Source organism: Pongo pygmaeus, chromosome 9 (genome assembly GCF_028885625.2).
Source record: "Pongo pygmaeus isolate AG05252 chromosome 9, NHGRI_mPonPyg2-v2.0_pri, whole genome shotgun sequence".
NCBI lineage: Eukaryota > Metazoa > Chordata > Mammalia > Primates > Hominidae > Pongo > Pongo pygmaeus.
In genome coordinates, this window is record NC_072382.2 from 7524660 (window position 1) to 7551501 (window position 26842).

The 26842-nt window shown below is 43.5% G+C and overlaps 1 protein-coding gene across 2 annotated transcripts in view; it reads right to left on the minus strand.

The window, feature by feature from the left end:
• Positions 1-26842, minus strand: part of KDM2A (lysine demethylase 2A) — a 150615-nt gene that overhangs the window by 114770 nt on the left and 9003 nt on the right. The window contains exon 1 of one of the 2 annotated variants that reach the window (XM_054437446.2): positions 23374-23484. The exons of the other annotated variant lie outside the window; for it this stretch is intronic. The gene's annotated coding sequence lies outside the window, so the exon portion shown is untranslated. Of the gene's footprint in view, positions 1-23373; positions 23485-26842 lie in introns of those variants that run through there. 2 annotated transcript variants of the gene reach the window in all.

The following is a 26842-nucleotide window of genomic DNA, read 5'->3' on the forward strand; positions in this document are numbered from 1 at the left end:
TTGGAATAACAAGTGTGAGCCACTGCACCCAGCCCAGGGAAATTAATTTTTTGTTGAGACAGGGTCTCACTCCATCACCCAAGCTGGAGTGCAGTGGTGCAATCTCGGTTCACTGCAACCTCTGCCTCCTGGGCTCAAGTGATCCTCCCACCTCAGCCTCCCAAGTAGCACAGGTGCACACCACCAAGCCTGGTTATTTTTTTGGTTTTTTTAATAGACACAGGGTTTCACTATGTTGACCAGGCTGGTCTTCAACTCCTGGGCTCAAGTGATCTGCCTGCCTCGGCCTCCCAAAATGCTGGCGTAACAAGTGTGAGCCACTGCACCCAGCGGGAAATTAATAATATATTTTATTTAACCCAGTAAATCACTTCAAATGTAATCAATTATGCCATTTCAGGCCAGGGCAATGTAATAAAACCCTGCCTCTACCAAAAATTTAAAAAAATTAGCCCGGTATGGTGGTGCATGCCTGTAGTCCTAGCTACTCAGGAGGCTGAGGTAAGAGAACTGCTTGAGCCCAGGAGTTCAAGGCTAGTAGTAAGCTAGATAAGGCCATACTACACTCCAGCCTGGGTAAGAGTGAAACCCTGTCTCTATAAAAATAAAAAAATAAGAAATAATAATAATACCATTTCAATATGTCATCAATGTAAAAAATTATTGGGCATTTTAATCCTTTTTTCATACCAAGTCTTCAGGATTTGAGGCCGGGTCCAGTGGCTTATACCTGTAATCCCAGCACTTTGGGAGGTGGAGGTGGGCAGATCACCTAAGGTCAGGAGTTCAAGACCAGCCTGGACAACATGGTGAAATCCCAGTCTCTACTAAAAATACAAAAAATTAGCCAGGCATTATGGCAGGTACCTGTAATCCCACTTATTCGGGAGGCGGAGGCAAGAGAATTGCTTTAGAGGCGGAGGGTACAGTGAGCAGAGATGGCACCACTGCACTCCAGCCTGGGCAACAAGAGTGAAACTCTGTCTCAAAATAAAATAAAATTAAATTTAAAAATAAAATAAAATAATAAATAAAATATGTGGTGCGTATAGTTTACACCAACATCTTAAATCATACTAGCCACATTTCACATGCTCCCTAGCAACCTGTGGCTAGCGGCTACCATAGTGTACAACACAACTCTAGGCTGTTGGAAGCAGCAGCAGAACCAAAGCTGAAAAAATTAGCCACCAAGAGAGTGATTTAATGTATGTATGTGAATCTCCTAAAGCAACATATGCTGAAACAGTTCTATATTTTCAGCATAATTGGTCAAACATACAGTTACCAAGGTATAACTTACAAACTATACTGAACCCCTGCTTCTAGTATCCTCCATGATATCCTCCAAACAAAGGAGAATATCACATCTCTACTGCATACAAGGGGGGTTTACTACATACTCCCTCCCACTCACACTGTGTATGGGAGTATTGTCCTTTGGCCTTCAACACTAGGTTCAGCCTGAAGACTAGACGAAAGAAGAGGTGAATGCTATGCTCCATTCTCCACCCCACCCCCACCTCCAAAATGGTTAGAATTAACACCATTTACCTTGGCATTTTAATTTTATTTTTGTAGAGATGGGGTCTTGCTCTGTTGCCCAGGCTGGTCTCACACTACTAGACTCAAGTGATCTTCCACCTTGTCTGCTGACCCTCTCTCCCACAGTTTTCTCCAACTCACCTCTAATTCCCCAGAGAAGAGAAGAGAGATCATGTCTGACATATCCTCCAACTCTTAGATCCCTCCTCTCAAAGGATTAATAACTATGGCCAGCCCTTTTCCTCTTGATATTCCCTTATTTAAACAAGTGGTTTCCAGAGAACTAACATCATTTCAAAATCAATCTCCTTCCCTAAGTGGCCTGGAATCCACTTTCCAATGTGTACTAATAGTAAACAAACGAAAACCAAAAATACTATAGATTACTACAAAAATAATTTAAATACACTTGAGAATCAATGATATGCAGAAAGCAGTTTCAATTACTCTTCTCTAATAACTTCCCCCAACCTCTCCTTTGGCCCAACAAGGTAGTGGTAAATTTTTCACATTTTTGAGAAAAGAAAACATCATTTTTTACTTGTCAGACTAACAAATAATACCTGTGGCCCTTAGTTGTAAAATTTGAGGTAAACTGAGAGGCAGTGAATTTCTTAAGTTCTGATCTATTTATCGGCTAGAAAAGCAAATGCATATTTCTGGGCTAAACAGCTGTAGCTGTTTCCTACTTCTTGTAGTGTCTTCCCTTTAATTAAACTTGTCTAGGGTTGTAAAGAATTCTGTGATTTCGTGCAAGATCTGCCATTACACAACAAATTGTTGAATTTTGCTATCTTTTGGTTACTGAGTACCTAAAATACAGATTCTAGGCCAGGCGCGGTGGCTCACGCCTGTAATCCCAGCACTTTGGGAGGCTGAGGAGGGCAGGTCACATGAGGTTGGGAGTTCAAGACCTGCCTGGCCAACATGTTGAAACCCCGTCCTTCTACTAAAAATACAAAATTAGCCAGGAGTGGTGGTGCCTGCCTGTAATCCCAGCTACTTGGGTGGCTGAGGTAGGAGAATCACTTGAACCTGGGAGGCAGAGGTTGCAGTGAGCCGAGATCACACCATCGCACTCCAGCCTAGGCAAAAAAGAGCAAAACACCATCAAAAAAAAAAAAAAAACCAGATTCTAATACCTAGTAATTTAATATTTATAAAATTAGATTACTATCTTTTCTATTCTTCATCTATAAAATAAAAAATGCAAGTGTATGTATGCATAAAAGCAAAGAAAAAGACATGGAAGGATATATTAACTAATAAAATGGTTACATCTGGTGAAGGGATTAGGACTGAGGTGGCTAAGGGGCCTTATCTGTAAAATTTTAATTTCTACAATAATACAGATATGTGTTATCTGCATAACTAAAAAATCAGATTTAAAAGGCATAAAACTGGCTTGTTATATATAATAACGTATTAAGCTTTGAGAGTTACAACAGATACCTTTTATTGAAAGCTCACTGTTGGCACAGCAGTCTACATTCATTATCCCATTAAATCCTCAACCAACCCTAAAAGGTATCAGTACCACCCGCACTTTAGAAATGAATAAACCTGAGACTCAGAGAGGTTAAGTACCCTGTTCAAGGTCACACAAATGTTAGAACCTGGAAGGGACTCCACCAAAACCAGATTATAGTCCTACACTAAGGGAACAGTCAATTTATTCAGAAAGGGAATATATTCATTCAATAAATTCAGGAGTACAGAGAAAACACTTTTTAACTTTTGCCATTATTAAAGAGCTTCAGGGGGAAAAAATCTGCTTTTTCATCTGCCACCATCTGTAAAGGAAGCAAAAATGAACGTTTTGGGATATTTCTTGATTGGCTTATTAACCATGCTAAACATGTTGTAACAACCCAAACCTATAAATACTTTACAAGATTTAAGTAGATCTGTAATGCTGAGCTATGCGCCACCAGCCCCTACCCCAGCTCTTTTGGTTAATTCTAGGCAACGTACCATAGACAATTTCAGCTGAATTGCACTTTAGGGTGTGGATTATTTCTTTTTTATCTGTCTTGTTTTGTTTTTGAGACGGAATTTTGCTCTTGTAGCCCAGACAGGAGTGCAATGGCATGATCTCAGCTCACTGCAACCTCCACCTCCCGGGTTCAAGTGATTCTCCTGCCTCAGCCTCCCAATTAGCTGGGATTACAGGCACCCACCACCACGTCCAGCTCATTGTCGTATTTTTAGCAGAGACTGGGTTTCACCATGTTAGGCAGGCTGGTCTCAAACTCCTGAGCTCAGGTGAACCACCCACCTTGGCCTCCCAAAGTGCTGGGATTACAGGCATGAGCCACCACGCCCGGCCAGATTACTTGTTTCTGATGGGGGAAAAAAGATATGATTGTTACCTATTATTTGAGTTTTACCCCATGAAAAAACCATAATTTTATTTTCTTTCTTTTTTGAATTAGGTCTCACTCTGTTGTCTAGGCTGGAATGCAGTGGTGCAATCACAGCTCACTACAGCCTCAACCTCCAGGGGTCAAGCAACCCTTCAGCCTCAACCTCCCAAGCAGCTGAGACTACAGGTGTGCACCGCCACGCCCAGCTAATTTTTTTTTTTTTAATAGAGATGAGGTCTTCCGATGTTGTCCAAGCTGGTCTCAAACCCCAGAGTTCAAAAATGATCCTCCCAATTTGGTCTACCAAGTGTTGTGATCACATGTATGAGCCACTGCACCCAGCCCCACAGTTTTCTTAAAGGAATGCAAAAGTAACAAATGCTTGTAACAAATCAGTGATCTAGTAAATACTTTAAGTAAATCAATCAATATGTATGTACTGAGCTGATTTACATTACCACTAGATGATCAGCTAGAGACATCTGCTACAAGAATCTCTAATGAGGGCCGGGCGCGGCAGCTCACGCCTATAATCCCAGCACTTTGGGAAGTCGAGGCAGGTGAATCACGAGGTCAGGAGTTTGAGAACTGCCTGGCCAACATGGTGAAACCTCGTCTCTACTAAAAATACAAAAAATTAGCTGGGTGTGGTGGCAGGCGCCTGTAATCGCAGCTACTCGGGAGGCTGAGGCTGGAGAATCGCTTGAACCCAGGAGGCGGCAGTTGCAGTGAGCTGAGATTGCACCACTGCACTCCAGCTCAGGCAACACTGCAAGACTCCATCTCAAAAAAAAAGAATCTCTAATGAAAGGGAACTACTCAGTCTCCAGAGAAAGCCCTTGATCCTTGAAATTCTCACTTCTTCCTGCTTTAATAAGGTTTAGCTAGGTTCACTGACTCTTGAAATCCAGTGAAAGTTATATCTTTTTTTTTTTTTTTTAAGACGGAGTCTCGCTCTGTCGCCCAGGTTGGAGTACAGTGGCACGATCTCGGCTCACTGCAAGCTCCACTTCCCAGGTTCACGCCATTCTCCTGCCTCAGCCTCCTGAGTAGCTGGGACTACAGGCGCCCGCCACCATACCCGGCTAATTTTTTGTATTTTTAGTAGAGACGGGGTTTCACCGTGTTAGCCAGGATGGTCTCAATCTCCTGACCTCGTGATCGGCCCACCTTGGCCTCCCAAAGTGCTGGGATTACAGGCTTGAGCCACCGTACCCAGCCCAGTGAAAGTCATATTTTTTAACCTGACCATTCCCAGAGTGGCACAAAAGATCTGGCCAAGCCTGGATGAAATACAAACAGGCGTATTTCTATTCTCTTATACCAAACTGTCAACAACAGTGTTCATTTTTAAGTTGATGACATACATCGGACTTACACGGCAGACACTTTCATAAATCTTAGCTCTGTTTCAACTTCCATCCTGTTAGGTTTTCTGGCTATTTATATCTGACTAAGCAAATTTTAACTGTTATTGCTACAAATTAACCTTAGTCTCCAGTGAAGTTCAAGAGACTTTCAAACATTAACATGATCTCAAATGAGATCAGTAAACTATGTGCCTTTGATAAACTTCCATGAAACATATTTATATTCCAGTTAAGGAATAATAAATAGATAAAATCCACTAAAGTGAGTGAGGAAAGCATGGCATTAGAGTTTATAACCAATATTAAAGAATGTTCCAGGCACGGTGGCTCATGCACCAGCACTTTGGGAGTCTGAGGCATGTAGATCACCTGAGGTCAGGAGTTCAAGACCAATCTGGGCAACACATCAAAACCCTGTCTCAACAAAAATTACAAAAAATTAGCCAGGTGTAGTGGCAAGCACCTGTAGTCCCTGGTACTTGTGGGGCTGTAGCAGGAGGATCGCTTAAGCCTGGGAGGTGGAGGTTGCAGTGAACCTAGATTATGCCACTGCACTCCAGCGTGGATAACAAAGTGAGACCCTGTCTCAAACAATAAAAATGAAGACAGAGACATCTGTCACAGGAGATAAAAAAATTATATTCAACTGAATTCATTCAATGTTTTAACTTCTACCATGTGCCAAACACTGTCAATGCTCTCATAAATAAGACTGCCATGATTTTTGCCCTCAGGATCTATAAAAATAAGTAAAAAGACAATCGGTGTAATTTCCAATGACAGCAGAAAAATCAAATGTTAAAGAAATGGGGGCCAGGTGCGGTGGCTCATGCCTGTAATCCCAGCACTTTGGGAGGCTGAGGCAGGCAGATCAGGAGGTCAGGAGACTAAGACCATCCTGGCCAACATGGTGAAGCCCTGTCTCTACTAAAAATACAAAAAAATTTAGCTGAGTGTGGTGGCGTGTGCCTGAAATCCCAGCTACTCAGGAGGCTGAGGCAGGAGAATCCCTTGAACCCAGGAGGTGGAGGTTGCAGTGAGCTGAGATCGCGCCACTGCACCCCAGCCTGGCAACAGAGATAGACTCTGTCTCAAAAAAAAAAAAAAAAAAAGAAACAGGAAGAAGAGGCATTTTATATACCAGAAACAGAGAAAGATGTCGAAAACTTCCCAGATACAGTTCATGAAAAGCAGGAATTAAAAAAAAAAAAATTTCCAAAGGATGTAACACTTAAGCTGAAACCTGAAACCTGAAAGGCACAGTTAGAGAGGAAGGAAAATGTTTGATTCAGAAAGAAGAGCATACGCAAAGGTCCAAAAGTAAATAAGAGGGCATAAAACATTAAGAAAAGAGAAGTAGCTGAGTATGGTATCATTATCAGGTAATGAGAGAAGAGAAAGGGAGAATATGGTATAACGGAAAGAAATTTAACCTGAACAAAGAATACCAGGTGTCCAGTCTTTGTTCTACTGCTTACTAGTATAACATTAGGGTAAGTAATTTTGCCTCTACGAGCCTTTATTTCCTAATTAAAAAAAAAAATGGGATGCTACCATATTTCCCCTCAAAGGGATGGCTCAAAGATCAATTTTTTTTTCTTTTTTTCTTAAAATGAAGTCTCACTCTGGAAGGCTGGAGTGAAGTGGCGCAATCTCAGCTCACTGGCACCTCCACCTCCCAGGTTCAAGCAATTCTCCTGCCCCAGCATCCCAAGTAGCTGGGATTACAGGCACACTCCACTCTGTGTGTGTGTGTGTGTGTGTGTGTGTGTGTGTTTTTAGTAGAGACGGGGTTTCACCATGTTGGCCAGACTGGTCTCAAACTCCTAACCTCAGGTGATCTGCCCACCTCAGCCTCCCAAAGTGCTGGGATTACAGACATGAGCCACAGCGCCTAGCCTCCAGGATCAAATTTTAAAAACCAGGTGAATGGTCGGGCACGGTGACTCACACCTGTAATGCTAGCACTTTGGGAGGCCGAGCTGGCAGATCATCTGAGGTCAGGAGTTCGAGACCAGCCTGACCAACACGGTGATACCTTGTCTTTACTAAAAATACGAAAAAAGTAGTTGGGTGTGACGGCGGGGGCCTCTACACCCAGCAACTTGAGAGGCTGAGGCAGGAGAATCACATGACACAGGAGACAAAGTTGGCAGTTAGCTGAGATTTCGCCACTGGCACTCCAGCCTGGATGACAGAGCTAGACTCTGTCTCAAAAAAAAAAATAAATAAAAATAATAATCCAGGTACGATGGCTCACACCTATAATCCCAGCACTTTGGGAGGCTGAAGCAGGAGGATCACTTGAGGCCAGGAGTTCAAGACCAACCTGGGCAACATGGAGAAACCCGTCACTACAAAAAAATACCAAATATTAGCTTGGCTTCGTGGTGCACGCCTGTACTCCCAGTTACTCAGGAGGCTGAGGCAGATCAACTGAGCCCAGGAGACTGTGCATGCAGTGAGCTATTATTGTTCCACTGTACTCCAGCCTGGATGAGCTAACAGAGCAAGACCTTGTCTCTAAAAAATTTATATTAAAAAAAATGTTGGGGCCGGGCACGGTGGCTCACACTTGTAATCCCAGCACTTTGGGAGGCTGAGGTGGGTGGATCACCTGAGGTCAGGAGTTCGAGACCAGCCTGACCAACATGGAGAAACCTCAACTCTACTAAAAATACAAAATTAGCCAGGCATGGTGGCGCATGCCTGTAATCCCAGCTACTTGAGAGGCTGAGGCAGGAGCATCAGTTGAACCTGGGAGGTGGAGGTTGCAGTGAGCAGAGGTCACCCCACTGCACTCCAGCCTGGGCAACAAGAGTTGAGACTCTGTCTCAAAAAAAAAAAAAAAAAAAAATTTAAGGCCAAGGGCCAGGTACGATGGCTCACCCCAGTAATCCCAAAACTCTGGGAGGTGGGCAGATCACGTGATGTCAGGAGTTCGAGACCAGCCTGGGCAACATGGTAAAACCCCAACTCTACTAAAAAAAATACAAAAATAGCCACGAGTGGTGGAGAGCACCTATAATCCCAGCTACTCAGGAGGCTGAGGCAGGAGAATTGCTTGAACCCGGGAGGTGGAGGTTGCAGTTAGCCGAGATTGCACCACTGCACACCAGTCTAGGCGACAGAGCGAGACTCCGTCTCACAAAAAAAAAATAATTTTTTTTAAGGCCAGGCACAGTGGCTCATGCCTGTAAACCCAGCACTTTGGGAGACCGACGGAGGCGGATCACTTGAAGTACAGAGTTTGAGCCAGCTTGGCCAACATGGGAAAATCCCATCTGTACTAAAAATACAAAAATTAGTCGGGCATGGTGGCACACGCCTGTAATCCCAGCTACTCAGGAGGCTGAGGTAGGAGAATCTCTAGAACACAGGAGGCAGAGGTTGCACTGAGCCGAGATTGCATCACTGCACTCCAGCCTGGGAGACGGAGTGAGACCCTATCTCAAAAAAAAAGAAAAAAGAAAAAGAGAAAAAGAAAAAGAAAAAAGAAAAAAAGAAAGACAGACAAAAGCAAAACTAAAATATAATTCCACTGAGTAAGAAAAAGTAGTGATTGGGAAGGTTGTAAAGAAGCTTTTGAAGTGGTGGCAATTTCAAATCTTGACTGAGTAGTAGTTACACAGGTATCTGCTTCATGCTTATTCACTACAACATATAAATTTATGTTTTACGGACTTTTCTGCAGGTGCTTCTTCCCAAGAAATTTTCAGAAACTGAACCAACACTATTTCATACCGATGCTACTGCTCCTAAAGTCCTGTAGCAAAGACCCTCTCAGATGTTTATGAAATGAACAGACAGGCCAGATGCAGTGGCTCACGGCTGTAATCCCAACATCTTGGGAGGCGGAGGCAGGCAGATCACCTGAGGTCACAAGTTCGAGACCAGCCAACCCCGTCTCTACTAAAAATACAAAAATTAGCCAAGTGTAGTGGTGTATGGCTGTCATCCCAGCAACTCAGGATGCTGAGGCAGGAGAATCACTTGAACCTGGGAGGCAGAGGTTGCAATGAGCTGAGATAATGTCATTGCACTCCAGCCTGTGTGACAAGAGCAAGATTCCATCTCAAAAAAAAGAAAAAAAAAAGAAATGAATAGATATATATATAACTGAAGTGTTTACAGATGAAATAATACTATCTGGGATTTAATTCAAGACAACTGAGAGGGAGTAGAAGACAGAGATAAAAGAAGATTTCCACGATTTGATAATTGTTGAAGCTTCGCAATGGGTATATGGGTGGTAATCACACCACTGTTTACTTCATATATGTTTAATTTTTCCTTAGTTTTTTACATGTTTCTAATTACTGTACTTCTAGGAATCACGATTTAATAGGAAACACAGAAAAACAAATATATAATTAAGCTCCTTGTACTTTTATTTCTAACTTTTTTTTTTTTTTTTTTTTTTTTTGAGATGGAGTCTCTCACACTTGTCCCCCAGTCTGGAGTGCGATGACGCAATCTCGGCTCACTGCAACCTCCGCTTCCCAGGTTCAAGTGATTCTCTTGCCTTGGCACCCTCCCCCCTCCCCCGCACCTCACCAGTAGCTGGGATCACAGGCGCCCGCCACCACATCCGGCTAATTTCTGTATTTTTAGTAGAGGCAGGGTTTCACCATGTTGGCCAGGCTGGTCTAGAACTCCTGACCTCAGGTGATCGGCCCACCTTGGCCTCCCAAAGTGCTGGGATTACAGGCATGAGCCACCACACCCAGCCTTATTTTTAATGCCCTAAAAAAAGTAGATATAGAGTGGGCGCGGTGGCTCACGCCTGTAATCCCAGCACTTTGGGAGGCCAAGGCGGGTGGATCACCTGAGGTCAAGAGTTTGAGACGAGCCTGACCAACATGGTGAAACCTCATCTCTACTAAAAATGCAGAAATTAGCCAGGCGTGGTGATGCACGCCTGTAATCCATTACTCAGGAGGCTGAGCCAGGAGAATCGTTTGAACCTGGGAGGTAGAGGTTGCAGTGAGCGGAGATCGTGCCACTGCACTCCAGCCTGGACGACAGAGCAAGACTCTGTCTCAAAAATAAATAAATGAATGAATGAATGAATCAATCAATGAATGAAATACCATTCAGCCATAAAAAAGCCTGAAATTCTGTCATTTTCAGCAACATGGATGGAATTGGAGAATATTAAATAACGTGAAATAAGCCAGGCACAGAAAGAGAAGTATCACGTGTTCTCACTCAAATATTAAAGAACTAAAAAGCTGATCTCATAAAGAGAGAACAGAATGATGGACACCAGAGGCTGGAAAGGGTGTGTATGAGGGGCAAGGCGGTGCATAAAGAGAGGATGGTTAATGGGCATGAACATACAGTTAGAAGGAATAAGTTCTGATGCTCAATAGTAAGTAGGATGACTATAATTAATAACAATGAATTACATATATATATATATATATATATTTTTTTTTTTTTTTGGGGGGACGAGTCTCATTCTGTCGCCCAGGCTGGAGTACAGTGGCACGATCTCAGTTCACTGAAAGCTCTGCCTCCCAGGTTCACGTCATTCTCCTGCCTCAGCCTCCCAAGTAGCTGGGACTACAGGCACCCGCCACCACACCTGGCTTATTTTTGTATTTTTTAGTAGAGACGGGGTTTCACCATGTTAGCCAGGATGGTCTCGATCTCCTGACCTTGTGATCCGCCTGCCTTGGCCTCCCAAAGTGCTGGGATTACAGGCATGAGCCATCACGCCCGGCCAGTAACAATGAATTGTATATTTCAAAATAGCTTGAGGGGAGGACTTGAAATGTTCCTATTAAATATTCAAGGTGATAAGACGCCTCAAATACTCTGACTTGGTCATTACAATATTATGCATCTAATAAAGTATCACATGTACTCCCAAAACAATATGGAAAAATTGTTTCACATATGAAATTGTTAAATAATAAGGGACAGAAGTAAATGGATGGGTATCTTCAGATGCTTGTGTTCCCCAAAATATAATGTTTAGGAGAGTTCCTAATATTTTCATCAATGAGACAACGTGGAGTGACATTCCAAAGAGAGGGGGATAAACTGAGAAAGTGCCCACAAGCTAAATGAGTAGTATTTATCAATCTTTGACTTGGGCAAGCATGAGGTAAGAGGTCTGGAGAAAAATTAAGTAATCCATGTAGTAATTAAAATATAGTGTTAACTAGTTCTACCTAATAAAAAGTGATCCAAATCTATGGTGATACCTCATGACGTTAACTCAGAATCTCTGGTAAGGTTCTTCATAAAGTAGACTCAATAAATAACTAGTGAATTAAATATGCTACTAGAGACAGAAAGGTTAATATAAATAAATCTAAAGTATACTTGTAACTTTTTTTTTTTTTTTGAGACAAAGTTTCGCTGTTTTTGCCCAGGCTGGAGTGCAATGGCACAATCTTGGCTCACTGCAACCTCCGCCTCGCGGATTCAAGCAATTCTCCTGCATCAGCCTCCCAAGTAGCTGGGATTACAGGCGCCTGCCACCATGCCCGGCTAATTTTTTGTATTTTTAGTAGAGGCGGGGTTTCACCATGTTGGCCAGGCTGGTCTCAAACTCCTGACCTCAGGTGACCCACCCGCCTCCACCTCCCAAAGTGCTGGGATTACAGGGGTGAACCATCGCGTCCAGCCTACTTGTAACTTCTTTTAAGGTTTTCTTAAGACATCGTCTTGCTATGTTGCTCAGGGGTTCTTCCGGCCTATATTCTTAACTTTGTATAAAACCATGATTTTTTTTTTTGAGACAAGATCTCACTCTGTCACCCACGATGGAGCACAATGGCGTAATCATAGCTCACTGCAGCCTTGACCTTCCAGGCTCAAGTGATCCTTCCACCTCAGCCTCCCAATTACCTGGGACTAGAGGTACACGCCATGACGGCCAGCTAATTTTTGTATTTTTTGGAGAGACAGGATTTCGCCATGTTGCCCAGGTTAGTCTCCAACTCCTGGGCTCAAGCCTTGACCTCCTCCTGCCTCAGCCTCCCAAAATGTTGGGATTATAGGTGTTAGCCACCACACCCAATCCACAAACCATGGTATCTCTCTCAATTGGTGGCACCACCCATCAACCAGGAACTCAAGCTAAGAACACAGAAGTAGGCCAGGTGCAGTGGCTCACGCCTATAGTCCCAACACTGTGGGAGGCCAAGATGCACACATCACTTGAAGTCAGGAGACCAGCCAGTGCAACCCGGTGAAACCCGGACTCTATAAAAAAATACAAAAATAGCCAGGCGTGGTGGCGCATGCCTCTAATCCCAGCTACTCAGGACTCGAGGCAGAAGAATCACTTGAACCCGGGAGGCAAAGGTTGCAGTGAGCCAAGATTGTGCCAGCGCACTCCAGACTGGGTGACAGTGCGAGACTCTGTCTCAAAAAATATATAAAAAAAAAAAGCAGCAGCAGCAACCTTGCAACCTTTGGGCCAATCGTGGTGGCTCATGCCTGTAATCCTAGTACTTTGAGAGGCTGAGGCAGAAGGATCACTTGAGCCTAGGAGTTCAAGACCAGCCTGGGCAACCAACGTAGACAGATCCATCTCTAAAAAACAAAAAGAGGCTGGGTGCAGTGGCTCATGCCTGTAATCCTAGCACTTTGGGGGGCCGAGGTGGGCAGATCACCAGAGGTCAGGAGTTCAAGACCAGCCTGGCCAACATGGAGAAAACCCATCTCTACTAAAAATACAAAAATGTGCTGGGCGTGGTGGTGGATGCCCGTAATCCCAGCTACTTGGGAGGCTAAGGCAGGAGAATCATTTGAACCTGGGAGGCGGAAGTTGTAGTGAGCTGAGATCACGCCACTGCACTCCAGCCTGGGGGACAAAGCGAGACTCTGACTCAAAAGAAAAAAGAAAGGAAAAAGGAAAAAAAAAAAAAAAAAGTAGCAACCTTTGGCTGGCAGGGCTGCAGGGTACACTTACTTGTCCTGGCTTGGTTAACTGGTGTCACCAGGAAGGGCGCAGTAATGGGCCCCTTCTGTACTCACTGAAGGTTATTTAAATAAGACTTAAGACTTAAGGAGCATGGGGGGCGGGGGGAGAAGCAGTCTTCAAAAACTTAATACTACTGCCTGTGATTCAAGGATACTGTGCCTAAGATACCATTAGTGGTTTAGAAAAATGTCAGCAAATTCAACTGGCAGGAAATATGAAGAAACGATTTTAAAATAACTTTAAGCTGTGAAGTGTGAAATTAAGGTAGCTACCTCTAGTTAATTTTTTGTTTCCAACAAACAGAAAAACTGCTACAACAATTCCAATGGTTCTCAAACTTTACCATCTATCAGAATCACCTGGAGAACTAGTTGAAACATAGGCTGTTGAGTCCCCACTGCCAGACTTTCTGATTCAGTACGTTTGGGGTACGATCCAAGAATGCAGTGGCGCAATCTTGGCTCGCTGCAACCTCCACCTCCCAGGTTCAAGCAATTCTTCTGCCTCAGCCTCCCTAGCAGGTTGGATTACAGATGCATGCCACCACACCTGGTTAATTTTTGTGTTTTTCGTAGACATGGGGTTTTGCCACGTGGTCAGGCTGGTCTCGAACTCCTGACCTCAGGTGATCTGCCCACCTCGGCCTCCCAAAATGCTGGGATTACAGGTGTGAGCCACCGCGCCCAGCCCAAGAATTCCATTTCTAACTAGTTCCCAGGTAATGTGGTCTGGGGAGCACACTTTGAAAACAACTGGTTTAAATTATTAGAACTAAGAACCTTGTAGGTGAATAAAATAAAGCTAGATAACTAACCTATGCTTCCTGATTAGCAATCTAAGGTTCTTTTCATTGTTGAAATTCACTTACTATGTTCTCTATATTTTATGTATTTTTAGGACTACGTAACACATTTTTGTTCAATTCAATAGACAAGTTTTGAGCACTTGAATAAAACATATTCCTTGTCTTAAAGAAGTCTACTCTTACTAGGTAAAAAGAGACTCACAGTCAAATACAGACTTGTGCCACTTAACGGCATTTCAGTCAACATCTGTATATGTGACGGTGGTCCTATAATATTATAATACTATAGTTTGGCCGGGCGCGGTGGTTCACGCCTGTAATCCCAGCACTTTGGGAGGCCGAGGCAGGCGAATCACAAGGTCAGGAGACAGAGATTATCCTGGCCAACATGGTGAAATCCCGTCTCTACTCAAATACAAAAAATTAGCCGGGCGTGGTGGTTCATGCCTGCAGTCCCAGCTACTTGGGAGGCTTAGGCAGAAGAATCACCTGAACCTGGGAGGCAGAGGTTGTAGTGAGCCGAGATCGCGCCACTGCACTCCAGCCTGGGCGACAGAGCAAGACTCCGTCTCAAAAACACCACCACCAAAAAAACTATAGTTTTAGTGTGCCTTTTCTATGTTTAGGAAAACACAAATACATATAATTGTGCTAAAATTCCCTACAATATTCAATATAAAGTAACATGCTGTACAGGTTTGTAGCCTAAGAATAACAGGCTGTACCATATTGTCTAGGTGTGTAGTAGGCTATGCCATCTAGGTTTGTGCAAGCATATTCTCTGATGTTTGCATGACGAAATCGCCTAACAACGCATTTCTCAGGACATAGCCCCATCATTAAGCAACACATAATACAAAGTGACTGGTCCCACAACAGAAATACATATAAAGTATCCTGGGAATATAATGGAGGAGAATGCAAGAGAAGGTCAATCTCTGGGAACCTTGGAGGGTAATTAGGAACTTACCAAGAAAAAAGAATGAGGCTGGAGAAAGAGCATTTTAGATATGAACATTCATAGGAAACAAAACATTAAGCACCTAATAAAGCATTATATCAAGCACAGTGATGAAATGGTGAGAAAAGACATGACAGCAGCCTTTAACGATGTGTATACCCTAATAGTGAAACAGACAATCATACAATAATCCAAAGAAATATAAAATTGCAACCTTGGTAAGTGCTATATATAAGAAGTATTTTATACTGTAAGAACTTGCAACAAGCTGGGCATGGTGGCTCATGCCTATAATCCCAGCACTTTGGGAGGCCAAGGCAGGCATATCACTTGAGGCCAGGAGTTTGAGACCAGCCTGGTCAACACGGTGAAACACCTACCAAAAAATTTAAAAATTACCTGGGCATGGTGGCACACACCTGTATTCCCAGTTACTTGGGAGGCTGAGGCAGAAGAATTGCCTGAAACCAGGAGGCAGAGGTTGCAAGGAGCCAAGATCACACCACTGCACTCCAGTCTGGGTGACAGAAGAAGACTCCATCTCAAAAAAAAAGAAAAAAAAGAAACAAACTAATTATGAAAGTAGCCCAGAGCCGAGGTGGGAAGACCACTTGAGCTCAGGAGTTTGAGACCAGCTTGCAAAAATAGTGAGACCCCATCTCTTTAAAAAAAAAAAAAAAAAAAAAAGAAAAGTCTAGTGAGCACAGAGTAAGACAAAGTTAACTGGACAGTCTCAAGGGACATGAACAGTCTTGTTCCTCTTTTCACTAATGACTACAGTAAGTGGGGCAATTAGATACAGCAAATTCTTAGTCCTTGATTCCCCTTCTCTCTGACTGTATTCTGACCACCACCTTCCTAATAATAATTATAGTATTACCATCAGCACGTAACCATTGAATGAAGTGAATTAATTTTATTACATTCTACTTTACTGTCATGAAATATGCATTATTAACCAACCAATAAAATTAAGAGTCTCAATAATTTAAATACTATCATGCTTTTTTTTTTTTTTGAGATGGAGTCTCTTGCTCTGTCGCCCAAGCTGGGGAGCAGAGGCGTGATCTCAGCTCACTGCAACCTCTGTCTCCCGAGTTCAAACAATTCTCCTGCCTCGGCATGCCAAGTAGCTGGGACTACAGGCACTTGCCACCACGCCTGGTTAATTTTTGTATTTTTAGTAGAGATGGGGTTTCACCATATGGGCTAGGCTGGTCTCGAACTCCTGACCTTGTGATCAACCTGCCTCGGCCTCCTAAAGTGTTGGGATTACAGGCGTGAGCCACCACACCCAGCTTTTTTTTTTTTTAATTGAGACAAGGTCTCCCTCTGTTGCCCAGGCTGGAGTACAGTGGCACGATCTTGGCTTACTGCAACCTCCGCCTCCCAGATTCAAGCGATTCTCCTGCCTCAGCCTCCCAAGTAGCTGAGATTACAGGTACCTGCCACCATGCCCGGCTAATTTTTGTTGTTGTTGTTGTTGTTGTTTTTTGAGATAGTCTCACTCTGTCGCCCAAGCTGGAGTGCAGTGGCGCGATTTTGGCTCACTGCACGCTCCGCCTCCCGGGTTCAGGCCATTCTCCTGCCTCAGCCTCCCAAGTAGCTGGGACTACAGGCGCCTGCCACCACGCCTGGCTAATTTTTTGCATTTTTTTTAGTAGAGACGGGGTTTCACCATGTTAGCCAGGATGGTCTTGATCTCCTGACCTTATGTGCTGAGATTACAGGCATGAGCCACCGCACCTGGCCCCAAACAGTGAGTTTTCTTTTCACTATTCCACAAATGAAAAAGTTTATCAAGGTTAAGTAATATTACAGAGTTTATATGCTGAAATTCAACAGCAGGTCTCATGAACTGAAGTCCAATGTCCATCCCACATCACTAGTGACTTTACAGAGTGGGAAAGTCACAGAAGATGGAAGCACCATAATCAGAGCCTTGAAAGCACAACATAAGAAATAATAGATGGCCGGGCGCTGAGGCAGGAGAATGGCGTGAACCTGGGAGGTGGAGTTTGCAGTGAGCCGAGATGGCGCCACTGCACTCCAGTCTGGGCGACAGAGTGAGACTCCGTCTCAAAACAAAAACAACAACAACAACAAAAAGAAATAATAAAAGGCCGGGTGCAGTGGCTCAGGCCTGTAATTCCAGCACTTCGGGAGGCTGAGGCGGGTGGATCACAAGGTCAGGAGTTCCAGACCAGCCCAGCCAAGATGGTGAAACCCCGTCTCTAAAAATACAAAAATTAGCCGGGCGTGGTGGCGCACGCCTATAGTCCCAGCTACCCAGGAGGCTGAGGCAGGAAAATCGCTTGAACCTGGAAGGCAGAGGTTGAAGTGAGTCAAGATCGCACCACTGCACAAAACTCTGTCTTAAAAAAAAAAAAATTAAGAAATAATAGAAAAGACGAGGTGCAGTGGTTCACGCCTGTAATCCTAGACTTTGGGAAGCTGACGCAGGTGGACTGCCTGAGCTCAGGAGTTTGAGACCAGCCTGAGCAACATGGTGAAACCCCATCTCTACTAAAAATACAAAAAATTGGCCGGGCATGGTGGCGTGCGCCTGTAGTCCCAGCTACTCAGGAGGCTGAGGCACAAGAATTGCTTGAACCCAGGGGGCGGAAGTGGCAGTGAGCTGAATCGCGCCACTGCACTCCGGCCTGGGGGACAGAGCTAGACTCTGTCTTAAGAAAAAATAAATAAATAAATAATAGAAAAGATATTTGGGGCTGGGGGCGGTGGCTCACACCTGTAATCCCAGTACTTTGGGAGACCAAGGCAGGCAGATCACTTGAGATCAGGAGTTTGAGACCAGCCTGGCCAACATGGTGAAACCCAGTATCTATTAAAAATACAAAAATTAGCCAGGCATGGTGGCATGCACCTGTAGGCCAAGCTACTCAGGAGGCTATGGCAGGAGAATCCCTTGAACCTGGAAGGCAGGGGGGGTTGCAGTGAGCTGAGATCGCACCACTGCACTCCAGCCTGGGCGACAAAGCCGAGACCCCTTCTCAAAAAAAAAAAAAGACCCAATTATATGCCAGTAAGTCCTTCCTTAGACCCAGAATCATACCCAATTACCTACTTAACAGTTCTACTGTGATATTTCACAAGCACTTCACATTCAACCTTTTCAAATTTTCTCAAAACTGAACTTATGCTCCTTTGCTCAGTCCCCAAACCTGCTCTTCCTTCAGTGTACCCTATTTCATTAAAAGAACTGTATTATAAGCCATGCACTAGGAAAACTTGGGAGTCATAGTTATATTTACCTCCTTTACACTGACCCTCAAAACATTCAATGAAAAGTCCTATGATTCTATTTCATATATATTTCTCAATCATAGAATCAATCATAGAATCTCAATCATAGAATCAATCTCCTCTCTAGTTCTGTCAGCACTCAACCATACCACATCATTGTCTTACCTGAACCAATATAGTAGCCTCCTAATTAATCTCCCCAAATCTATTCTTGCCCTCTCCCTGACCCTTTCTCTACATTGCAACCACTGACATTAGTCCAAATGCATTACTACTCTGCTGAACTTCTGCCTTCCCAATGGCTTCAGGATAATGCCCTATTCGATCTGACCTGTCTACCTTGTCAAGATTTTAACTCTCTCCTTCACTTATGTCTCTTCAGTTACAATGGCTTTTTGGTGTTTTGTTTAGTTGGTTGGCTTGGTTGGCAGGTTTCTCAAACATGTCAAATTCTTTCCAACCTTAAGAGTTTCTGCATGTGCTAATCACTCTGTATCTTTGCCTAGTTACCTCCTAGTCACCCTTTAGGTCTCAACTTCAAAGGTTTTCTCAGGAAAGTGTTCTCTAATGTTTCTATCCACTACTGAAGTCTAGATTGGCTCATTCTATCATATACTCTTACTGCAGCCTATGTTTACCTTTGTAGCCCTTTGTGTAACTGTAATTAACATTACTAGTATTTGTTTTTTTCCACCAGACCAGAAGCTCCATGACAGAGGGACCATACCTGTCTTATCCATTACTGTATGCCAGAACCCTACATGGTATCTGAACATGGTTAAATGCTCAGTATTATTTTCTCATTCCTACCTTAGGGCTTTGCATTGCCTGTTCCCTATACCTAGGGTCCCAGATCTGGTCCCCGGAACCCTTGAACATCACAAGATTGGCTGTTCATCACTCAGGTCTCAGTACAAAATGCCACCTTCTCAAGAAGCCTTTCACTGATCACTCAATCTCAAGGAATTCTCCATCCTACAAGTATCTCATCATCCTCGTAATTTCTTCAAAGTACTCAGCATTATCTGAAACCATAGCATTTAGAATACCCAAATAAAATGCTTAGTACAACATAAGCACTCAACAAACATTTGTTTAAGTGAACGAATCTCCTGAATGAGAACAGATGACTTGGGAAACACCCTGAATTCATCAGCGAAACATTTATAAACTGTGTCCCAACAAAGTTGATGAAGAGGCAGTATAGCTTAGTATGCTCTGGAATCACCAGACTGTTTACTTTGAATCCTGGCTCTGTCCCTTAACTGGATAACCTAAGACACTTAACTGCACTTTGGATCTGTTCCCAAAACTGTAAAATGGGAGTCTAAGAATCCATTTCAAAGGGTTCTTGAGAATTAAATTAGTGAGTATATCGAAAATGCCAGTACCAAGCACAACAGTATACATTCAATCAATGTGTGCTATTATCCATGAGATTGGGCTTTTATCTCCTACTTTCAAATATGCAGTGTGACTTTTCCTTTACCTTATCCCCCAAGAAAGGTTTCTGGCCTGGTGAAAAAGTCAGATATTAAACAAACGCTTACACTAGTAATGTTAATTATAGTTACACAAAGGCAACAAAGGTAAACACAGAATGCAATGAAAGTATATGACAGGGTGAGCTATCTAGAATCTAGACTTCAGTAGTGGGTAGAAACATCAGTTCATAGTTCTACAGGGTGTGCACCGTTGAATTCCAAGGGCATCTTTATTCACATAGATTAAGATATGTGAATGGCAACTTTTGGGATTATCCAACATGTAGCACTGTTCACAAGTTCTGGCAACCCCAAGAATGTTGATGATCAAAAGACTAAGATGGTGATGATCAAAAGACTAAGATGACAAAAAGACACAAGAGACAAAGAAGTACTTTGCAAACTATAAAACTACTATAAAATGATCACTACATTTATAAATATATATTATCTTGAGGTCACTTTCAGAAACGAGTCAGTTAGCCAGATTACTGCCTTGACAAACAAAAAAGTTCCTAACGTCTGTGATCCAGGATCCAAAGAGATGAATTAAGGCTGAGGGCCACAACCAGCTCATGAGGCAGTTTTTTAGAGTGATCATGCAGTCTTCAGCTACAGGGAAATTAAAAATATTTTAACATTTGCTCACAACAGCATCACAACTTTTATCTCATTTCCCTATCCTTCAAAGAGATCATCAAAAGGAAATCTGCGCTGGGCGCGGTGGCTCACGCTTGTAATCCCAACACTTTTGGAGGCCGAGGCAGGTGGATCACGAGGTCAAGAGATCGAGAGCATCCTGACCAACATGGTGAAACCTTTTCTCTACTAAAAATACAAAATTAGCTGGGCAGGGTGGTGCATACCTGTAATCCCAGCTACTCGGGAGGCTGAGGCAGGAGAATCACTTGAACCCAGAAGGCGGAGGTTGTGGTGAGCCGAGATCGCGCCATTGCACTCCAGCCTGGGCAACAAGAGTGAAACTCCGTCTCAGGGGGGGGAAAAAAAAAAAAAGAAAATCTTATCTGCTGTAGCTTAATGATTGATGTCTAGACAGTGAATGCTTATGTTACCGAAATAAGTTGATCTTTGTGTATGTTAAAAGGAGTAAAGAAAATATGCAACTCGGTTGAGAATTGTCACGACCATGAAGTTAGTTTTGTGAAAATTCAACAACAGAAAAAGGGCTTCATGCTTACTTTTGCAAAGCATGATGTGGGAAACACAATGTGAGACTGCTTTTGAGATGTTTTGTGTTAGATGTATCTAAAATTCAAGGCCAGGCGAGGTGGCTCACACTTGTAATCCCAGCACTTTGGGAGGCTGAAGCAGGTGGATCACCTGAGGTCAGAAGTTCGAGACCAGCCCACTCAACATGGCGAAATCCTGTCTCCACTAAAAATACAAAAATTAGCTGGGAGTGGCGACGCATACCTGTAATCCCAGCTACTCAGGAGGCTGAGGCAGGAGAATCACTTGAACCCAAGAGGCAGAGGTTTAAGTGAGCCGAGATCGCACCACTACATTCCAGCCTCGGCAACAGATTGACTCTGTCTCAAAAATAAGTAAATAAATAAATAAAAATTTAAAAAATAAAATTATAAAACGAATAGCAGATAATCAGGATGGAAACACACAACCTATCTACTGGGTATTTCCCTTTATATCAGGGTTTGTCAACCTCGTGCTATTGACATTCTGGACCTGTTAATTCATTGTAGTTAGGGCTGTCCTGTGCACTGCAGAATGCTTTAGCAGCATCCCTAGCCTCTACTCATTAAATACCAGTAGCACTACCCCAGTCTGACCATCAGAAATGTCCACTGCTAAATGTTTCCTTGGGGCCAAAATCATCCCTAGTTGAGAATCTGCTTTAAATAAATGTTCTAGTATCTCCAACTGTCTAAAGCCTCATCCACTCATATTCTCTCCTCACAGTTTCAAAAAATCTTTCCCCCAGTCTTCCTGGTAATCCAAGCTAAATCAAAAAGTCTACCTTAATATTTCATTTGTCTTTGCCTTCAAAATCCTCAGAAAGCACACTGTACAACTTCGACAAGGACAGGTCAGTTTTCTTGTTTAAAACCACAGTTGGTGCCAGGCATGGTGGCTCACGCCTGTAATCCTAGCACTTTGGGAGGCCAAGGCAGGAGGATCATGAGGTCAGGAGTTCGAGATCACTCTGACCAACATGGTGAAACCCCGTCTCTACTAAAAATACAAAAATTACCTGGGCGTGGTGGTGCAGGCCTGGGCAACAGAGTGAGATTCTGCCTCAAAACAAAAAATAAAAATAGGCCAGGCACGGTGGCTCACACCTGTAATCCCAGCCCTTTGGGAGGCCAAGGTGGGTGGATCACTTGAGGTCAGGAGTTTGAGACCAGCCTGACCAACATGGTAAAACACCATCTCTACTAAAAAAAACACAAAATTAGCCCAGTGTGGTGGCACACGCCTGTAATCCCAGATACCTGGGAGGCTGAGGCAGGAGAAGTGCTTGAACCCGGAAGGTGGAGATTGCACTGAGCCGAGATAGCACCATTACACTCCAGCCTGGCCAACCAGAGTGAAACTCCCTCTCAAAAAATAAATAAATAAATACAAATAAAAGCACAATTGGTAAGAGACTTGATACTAAAACTCAAGGCTCAACATCCCCAATTAAGTACTCTTCTGTATCATAACATGCTGCTATCCATCAGTTACAAAGTTCAGTCAGTCCTTCACTGCCAATGTGTCTTGCTTCAATCTCTTTCTTTCCATTTCTACCTATAACCTACAGCAATGGTTCTCAAACTTTTGCATGAATCAAAATCACCTGCCTTGTTAAAACACAGATTGCTGGGCCCCAACTCCAGAGTTTCTAGTTCAGTAAGTCCGGGGTGGGACCCAAGAATTTGCATTCTAACATGTTCCCAGACACCCAGTTAATGCTCATGCTGCTAATGAGAGACCTACACTTTGAAAACCACTGCCTTAGGAGTTCAGGGTTCCTCTCACCTCAAAAGGTAAGCTATTTGAATATCCTTCTAGACCACCCCCTGACCTGAAACTGGAGACATTACTCCCAAAATGCCACTTTGGCCAAATCACTGTTATACTAAAAACAAACCGGCTGGGTGCAGTGGCTCATGCCTATAATCCCAGCACTTTGGGAGGCCGAGGCAGGTGGATCATTTGAGGTCAGGAGTTCCAGACCAGCCTGGCCAATAATAGTGAGACCCCGTCTCTACTAAAAATACAAAAATTAGCCAGGCGTGGTGGCACGTGCCTGTAATCCTAGCTACTTGGGAGGCTGAGGCAGGAGAATCGCTTGAACCCGGGAAGTGTAGGTTACAGTGAACCGAGATCATGCCGTTGCACTCTAGCCTGGACATCGCAGTGAGACTCCATATCCAAAAAACAAAAAAAAAACAAAACTTCTAATGGCTATGTCCATACTTGGCTTTCAAAGCTGTTTAAAATTTCTACCCAAGGTTATCAGCAGTGCCCCTCAAAAGACGCCACCTACTTCAGTACTACTGCTCATCTATCAGAGATCCACAGAATAGACCTTATAGTAGTAGTATAAAGCTTATGCTGTCTTTACCACCTGAAAGGCCACCCTCTTCCCTCCTCCTCTCTACCTACCTGAAGGAGGCCTTCACCAATGTATTTGCCAAAAACATTCGTTTGGTCACTATTTGCTGCCTTTATCTTTAGGGTTTAACTTTTTACCAAGTACTCACAGACAGAGAAAAACCCCAAGAACCTAAAATTTAAAACAGAAAACAAGGATATGAGTGACATACATAAATAAAAGCCTTGACATACACACAAACTGCAAAATACTGCCATTTTAACAGATCAAGTGCAATAAGTTCAAAGTTCATGAAAAGAAAGAATGTGCCATCTTTGTTTGAAACATAATCAAACACTGGCTATCAAATATTTATAGCTATCTAATTCAGGATGTTAAGCAGACAGACGTTAGCAAGAAAATGTTAAAGTAGGCGGGGAGTGGTGGCTCATGCCTGTAATCTCAGCATTCTGGGAGGCCAAGGCAAGTGGATCACCCGAGGTCAGGAGTTCCAGACCAGCCTGGCCAATATGGTAAAACCCCATCTCTACTAAAAATACAAAAATTAGCCAGGCATGGTGGCACATGCTTGTAATCCCAGCTACTAAGGAGGCTGACGCAGGAGAATCGCCTGAACCTGGGAGGCAGAGGTTGCAGTGAGCCAAGATCGCACCACTACACTCCAACCTGGGCGACAAGAGCGAAACTCCATCTCAAAAAAAAAAAAGCGAAAAGAAAATATTAAAGTAGCCTCAAAAGAGAGAAAGTACTCAGCCTACACACAGTGGCGTAAGAGTGGTTATTATTATTATTATTTTTTTTTTTTTTGAGACGGAGTTTCGCTCTTGTCACCCAGGCTGGAGTGTGATGGTGTGATCTCAGCTAACTGCAACCTCCACCTCCCGGGTTCAGGCGATTCTCCCGCCTCAGCCTCCCGAGTAGCTGGGACTACAGGCGTGCACCACCATGCCCAGCTAATTTTGTATTTTTAGTAGAGATGGGGTTTCCTCATGTTGGCCAGGCTGGTCTTGAACTCCTGACGTCAGGTGATCTGCCCGCCTCAGCCTCGCAAAGTGCTGGGATTACAGGCGTGAGCCACTGCACCTGGCCTGTTTTCTGTATAAAGTACATAAGAGACGTTGGATGGTATGAGAGAAGAAACCTGGAGTTTGGAGTCAGGGTACCTGAGTTCAAGGTCTGGTTTCACCTCTTACCAACTCTGTGATCCTGGGCAAGTCATGGCCCCTCCCTGGGCCTCTCTCTCCACAATTAAAAAAAAAAAAAATCAAGGTTTAAAACTATACCATCTACCTTACAGGATTGTTTTGAGAATTAAATAAGGTAATATATATGAAAGAACCTAGCCTACTATCTGGCATATAATAAATGTTTACTGAATTTTAACCCTTTTTGATGTGAAAGTGCAATGCAAAAATAAAGTATTATTCCAAAAGTGAGATAAACAGAGAAAATTAATGAAACCTAATTAAGGGTGTCCATTACCCGCCCAAAATAGAAAGATACAAAGAATGTATGTCTATCTACATGATATACATAATGTATCAATTCCTTGACTTAATAACCAAAACCAAGACCCAAGAGTAACACAAACATCATCACTTGCAACTTCACAGCTTTAAGGCTGTCCAAAGGTCAGCAAAACCTAGGCACAGTTTAGGGCAGGATTAGAACAGGAGAGCTTAAGGCCGGGCACAGTGGCTCATGCCTGTAATCCCAACACTTTGGGAGGCCGAAGTGGGCGAATCACTGGAGGTCAGGAGTTTGAGACGAGCCTGACCAACATGGTAAAACCCTGTCCCTACTAAAACAATACAAAAATTAGCCAGGTGGGGTGGCGGGCGCCTGTAATCCCAGCTACTAAGGAGGCTGAGGCTGAAGAATCGCTTGAACCCGGAAGGCGGAGGTTGCAGTGAGCAGAGATCGCACCATTGCACTCCAGCCTGAGTGACCACAGTGAAACTGTCTCACAAAAGAAAAAAAAAAAAAAAAAAAGAATAGGAGAGCTTAGCATTCAGACTAAACTTTAATTTTTTTAATTTTTTTTTTGAGACAGAGTCTCTGTTGCCCAGGCTGGAGTGCAGTGGCACGATCTCGGCTTACAGCAACCTCTGCCTCCCAAGTTCAAGCGATTCTCCTGTCTCGGCGTCCTGGGTGGCTGGGATTACAGGCATGTGCCACTATGCCCGGCTAATTTTCTTCTTTTTTTTTTTGAGATGGAGTCTTGCTCTGTCACCCAGACTGGAGTGCAGTGGCGTGATCTCGGCTCACTGCAAGCTCCGCCTCCTGGGTTCACACCATTCTCCTGCCTCAGCCTCCTGAGTAGCTGGGACTACAGGTGCCCGCCATCACGCCCGGCTAATTTTTTGTATTTTTAGTAGAGACGGAGTTTCACCGTGTTAGCCAGGATGGTCTCGATCTCCTGACCTTGTGATCTGCCCACTTCGGCCTCCCAAAGTGCTGGGATTACAGGCATGAGCCACCGCACCCGGCCTATGCCTGGCTAATTTTTGTATTTTTAGTAGAGACGAGGTTTCACCATGTTGGTCAGGCTGATCTTGAACTCCCGAAGTCAAGCATTCCACTCGCCTTGGTCTCCCAAAGTGCTGGGATTACAGGCCTAAGCCACTGTACCCGGCCAGACTAAATTTTTAAAGTCAACTAGACACTTTATTATTTGTCCTAAATGGTCCAAATACCAAATATCATCAATGTGGTAGTCTGACATGTGTGCTACACATACGTTTTTATTTGTTACAGTTTAGGTCTCTGTTTCTTATCTACACTGCAAGACCCAATATCCACATATCCTCCTCATCGCTATCTGCCAAAGTGTCCTCCATTCTAATTTATTCATTTTTTTAGAGACAGGATCTTGCTCTGTAGCCCAAGCTGGAGTGCACTGGCACAGTCACAGCTCACCACAGCCTTAAGCCCCTGGGCTCAAATGATACTTCTGCCTCAATCTCCTGAGTAGCTGGGACCACAGTGGCTCCAGACCCTCCTCCACTCTAGTGGCTTACTCCTAGCATTCAAGAAAATTGGTAGCAAAGAAGAGCATATATCCGGGCTTTCAACAATATCAACAAGTACTTATTCAGCACTTGCTATGCGTTAGGCCCTATTTGAAGCATCTAGCACACAGCATAAACAAAAACAAAGCCCCAACTCTCAAGAAGCTTATACTCTAGTGGAAAGCTATACACAAAGTACAGTAGTCATTAGTGCTCAGCAAAATAAAACAACAGAAAATAGGGCTTAAATTTAATCCTCATTCTAGGGTCCCAAAATATAGCTTACTGTGGAAGACTGATGTATAAGAATAAAAAATTAGTTAGTTCTGTCATTATCTGCATTTTTGAATCACCCAAAAATGGTCAAGTTTTTCCTACATTATTAGGAGGGAAGCCGCAACAACGAGACCAGTGTGCTCTCTACCAACACAGACTAAAGACTAAATCTCATAAAATAATTAGAAATAAACTAATTAAACAATGTAGACCACATATAATTTTTTCTAGT